At 43.9% G+C, this 4,739-nt stretch overlaps 1 non-coding gene across 1 annotated transcript; it reads right to left on the reverse strand.

Moving 5' to 3' along the window:
• Nucleotides 1-3,108: 3,108 nt before the first annotated feature.
• On the reverse strand, nt 3,109-3,247 carry LOC119942964. The gene has a single exon (XR_005455455.1). It is a non-coding gene; the product is annotated as a small nucleolar RNA SNORA7 (small nucleolar RNA).
• Between the last annotated feature and the right edge of the window lie 1,492 nt (nt 3,248-4,739).

A 4,739-nucleotide genomic window follows, 5' to 3' on the forward strand; every position in this document is an offset into this window, starting at 1 on the left:
ATAACAATATAATAGACACATTCCCTGCCCACAACGCATTAACAGTCTAGAGGGGGAGACAGACATTAATATGAATATATAAATTACAGATTTGTACATAAGTGCTGTGGGACTGAGGGGGTGGTGAATAAAGGGAGTAAATCAGGGCAAAGAGAAGGGAATGGGAGAAAAGGAAATGAGGGCTTAGGGAAGGCCTCTTGGAGGAGATGTGCCTTCAGTAAGGCTTTGAAGGTGGGGAGAGTAATTATCTGGTGGATTTGAGGAGGGAGGGCATTCCAGGCCAGAGGGAAGACTTGGGAAAGAGGTTAGCAACTAGATAGACAAGATCGAGGTCCAGTGAGTAGGTTGGCACCAAAGGGTTGAACTGTGTGGGCTGAGTTGCAGTAGGAGAGCAACGAGGTGAGGTAAGAGGGGACAAGGTGACTGAGTGCTTTAAAGTCAATGGTAAGGAGTTTGATGCAGAGTGGGGAAACTGAACAATTTGCTGTAAAAATGATCCAGGCAGCCGAGTGAAGAATGGATGGAAGCGGGGGAGAGACAAGAGGCAGGGAGGTCAGCAAGGAGACTGATGAAGTAGTCAAGGTGGTATATGATTAGTGCTTGGATTAATGTGGTAACAGTTTGAATGGAGAGGAGAAGGTGGATCTTAGCGATGTTGTGAAGGTTGAACCGATAGGATTTAACGATAGATTGAATACGTGGGTTGAATGAGAGAGAGGACTGTATTAGGCACTTGGGAAAGTACGATATAACGGAATTAGCATTCATGTTCCCTGCCCATAACGAGCTTACAGTCTAGAGGACTGCACATAGTAAGCACTCAATAAATACTATTGATTAATTGATAGTGGCTCCATAGCTTTCCAGCAACCCAGGGGACAGGTCGTATGTTGTCCTTTTCTTGCTCATTGAAGAAGGCCTTGGCCTGGTGGAATGATCACTGTCCAGGAAATCAGAGGACCTGAGTTTAATCCTGGTTCTGCCACTTGCCTGCCGTGCGACCTTGGGCAGGTCACCTAACTTCTCTGTGCCTCAGTTTCCTCAACTGTAAAATAGAGATTCAATATGTTATGACTTCTCCTTAGACTAAGCGCCCCATGTGGAACAGGGACTGTGTCTGACCTGATTAACTCACATCTACACCAGTGCTTAGAACAGTTCTTAATACATAGTAAGCGCTTAACGAATCATTATCATTGTTGTGTGGCTTAAGTATTAGTTTGTGTTACGCTTATGTAATCTTTTCTGTCTCTGTCCTTGTCCCTCCCCCTCAGACCAGTGGGTATTGATTGTGTTGTTAATAACACATATCTGTTGCTCATGTTTCTCAACTCTTTTTGCATGTTTAAACAGATTCTACAGGCCTCTCTTTTGCTCTAATCATGAGGTGCTGCTTAGATTATAGTTTCTGACAGCATATAGATTCTATTGGCCAATAAAGACCTCTGATTGTGTGTAGTTTCTCCAGTGCAGACTAATATATTGCTTCAGTTTTCTTCAACTTACTGTCTGCAGTGCTTGACTGACTCCATGAAGCCGTTTATAAGAATTTTCATGTCTTCTTGAGTATGCAGCTCTAGGGTAGAATCATCCACCGCGTGGCTCCGTATATCAGCATTTACATAGCAATTCTCTGATGTCTATCTCCAGGACTTTAGGTGATACGTATAGTCTGATGAGTTGGAAGGGAAAAGGAAGTCCATGGAGGAAAAAGTGTGGTCTAGTGGTTAGAGCACAAGCCTAGGAGTTGGAAGGATCTGGGTTCTAATCTCCGCTGCTCCGCCACTTGTCTGTTGTGTAGTCTTGGGCAAGTCACTTAACTTACTTCTCCATGCCTCAGTTTGGAATACCTACTAAGAGACCCTAGATGAGACCAATACTGTGAGGTCAGTTTCCAGGCTGTTACATACATTCTGTGCCCAGAGAGGATTATTTGTTCAAAGAGTGGAGTTGTAGAACGTGTGGTCGTGAAAGTTGGGGCTTCTTGCTCTATTCTTATTGCGATCTGGGTGGGCATCACTCCTTATGGTGCTTTCCCAAATTTATGTTTTTTGGAAATACTTTCCTTTGAATGTCTATGTGACAGAATGAGAGCCAAACTGAAAAGGGAACTCATGCAGAAAGGTAAAAGGTGTGCATCTTTTCACGATTGGACCTAAAAGAACCAAAGGAAAGAACATAATATTCAACCCTTTCTCCATTTTATATTTTGCCCTGTCAGAAACTGTGTTTTATTTTGTGGCTTCACTTTGCCATTGAGGTACGGAATGCTGAGTTAGAATGAATGTAGTCGGCCCAGCTCATTGTAGCAATCGATAGTGACGCATGGATAATTCCCAGCAACGTAAAGAGAACGGAAAGGAGCTATTTCAGGGACTTTTGGTTTCAACTGAAACTCTCCTGAAAATTGGGTTTCCCCCTTGTTTTGATTTCTTATTTCAATTCAGGGTTTTGGGGGTCTTTTTAGCAAATTCAATCTTTAAGGCACCTAGCAGCTTGTGAATGCATTCACCCACTGTTTCCTACTCTATGGCAGCCTTCACATATAGCAAGCATTGTATTCGTGTCCAAGATTGATACGTATGTATTAAAGTCCTAAATCCAGAAATGAATGCTAACACTTCACCCTCACAGGGCTCTCTTTTCATGTTCTATTATCCGAATAAATGAACTAAGTTAAATGTCTTGATCACATCAGAGAGATCCCAGCCACCGGTTGCCAAAGTAGCTCCCCCTCTTGTTTAGTTTCCACTAGGGTTACTGCTGACAGCCTCCTCAGTAACCAGAAAAGGAAATGTAGATATGCCCCCCTGCATTGCACTGGGCATGTGGTGTTATGACATTGCCAACATACATTTTTGTGGAATTCCATCTGATCCTTATCAAGTCTTAGGCTGTCGCGTCGCCTCCGACCCATAGCAATTCCATGGATGTATCTCCCCCAGAATGCCCCACCTCCATCTGCAATCATTTGGGGAGTGTATCCATAGACCTTGCTTGGTAAAAATACACAAGTGGTTTACCATTGCCTTCTTCTTCTGTACAGTAAACTTGTCTTCACTCTTGATTCTCTGCCATGCGTCTGCTGCCCAGCACAGGTGAGTTTTGACTTGTAGCAGATTGCCTTCCACTCACTAGCCACTGCCCAAGCTAAGAATGGAATGAGTATGCCTCTGCTTGACTCTCCCCTCTCATAGCCAAGACCGGTAGAATACTGGAAACTCTCCAGGTGTGATCCTGAGAAGGGAACATCTGATCCACCCACACCTAAAGTGTTTCTGCTCTATGGGTCCCTCTCCCACTTACTAATAAAAATGATGGCATTTGTTAAGCGCTTACTATGTGCCATGTACTGTACTAAGTGCTAGGCTGGATACAAGCAAATCGAGTCCCTGTCCCATGTGGGCCTCAGAGTCTCAGTCCCCATTTTAATAATAATGATGGCATTTATTAAGTGCTTACTATGTGCAAAGCACTGTTCTAAGTGCCCCCTTCTTCCCCTCCCCCTCCTGGCTCTCTCCATCCCCCTGGCCTTACCTCCTTCCCTTCCTCACAGCACCTGTATATATGTATATACGTTTGTACGTATTTATTACTCTATTTATTTGTTTATTTTACTTGTACATATCTATTCTATTTATTTTATTTTGTTAATATGTTTTGTTTGTTCTCTGTCTCCTCCTTCTAGACTGTGAGCCCACTGTTGGATAGGGACCATCTCTATAGGTTGCCGACTTGTACTTCCCAAGCGCTTAGTACAGTGCTGTGCACACAGTAAGTGCTCAATAAATACGATTGATTGATTGATTCTAAGTGCTGGGGAGTTTACAAGGTGATCAGGTTGTCGCCCATGAGACTCACAGTCTTAATCCTCATTTTACAGATGAGGTAACTGAGGCACAGATAAGTTAAGTGACTAGCCCAAAGTCACACAGCTGACAAGTGGCAGAGCCGGGATTTGAACCGATGACTTCTGACTCCAAAGCCCGTGCTCTTTCCATTCATTCATTCATTCATTGTTGCATTTATTGAGCGCTTACTGTGTGCAGAGCACTGTACTAAGCGCTTGGGAAGTACAAGTTGGCAACATATAGAGACGGTCCCTACCCAACAGTGGGCTCACAGTCCACTGAGCCACACTGATTTTACAGATGAGATAACTGAGGCACAGAAAAATGAACCACCTTGCCCAAGGTCATACACAGCAGACATGCCGTGGAGCCGGGATTAGAACCCATGACCTTCTGATTCCCAGGTCCGTGTTCAATTCACTACACCATGCTTCTTGCTCTGTGTTCATTGTTTAGAAACTCTGGGACCCGTTCTGCTTCAACCCCACCTCAGCTCCTGTAGACAGGAGGGAGGCTTCTGCCATTTTAACGAGGGACAATTATATGTTCCTTCCAGACAGCTCTCTTTCAGAAAACGGGGCATAAGGTAGTGACATAAAGGACAATCTCATATACGTGGGACATCTGGCCACTCTGCTCATACAAGTCCAATCAAAGAGAAAAATTCAGACTTACCTAAGAAAGCTGTGCACATGGATAACTGCCCACTGTTGGGTAGGGACTGTCTCTATATGTCACCAGCTTGTACTTCCCAAGCGCTTAGTACAGTGCTCTGCACACAGTACGTGCTCAATAAATATGATTGAATGAATGAATGAATAACATTCATCATGGGTAGCATCATCTTTGAGCTGGTGGAACAACTGTCTCTCTTGAGTCATGAACCAA

This window comes from Tachyglossus aculeatus, chromosome 21, assembly GCF_015852505.1.
Source record: "Tachyglossus aculeatus isolate mTacAcu1 chromosome 21, mTacAcu1.pri, whole genome shotgun sequence".
NCBI classification, from domain to species: Eukaryota; Metazoa; Chordata; class Mammalia; order Monotremata; family Tachyglossidae; genus Tachyglossus; species Tachyglossus aculeatus.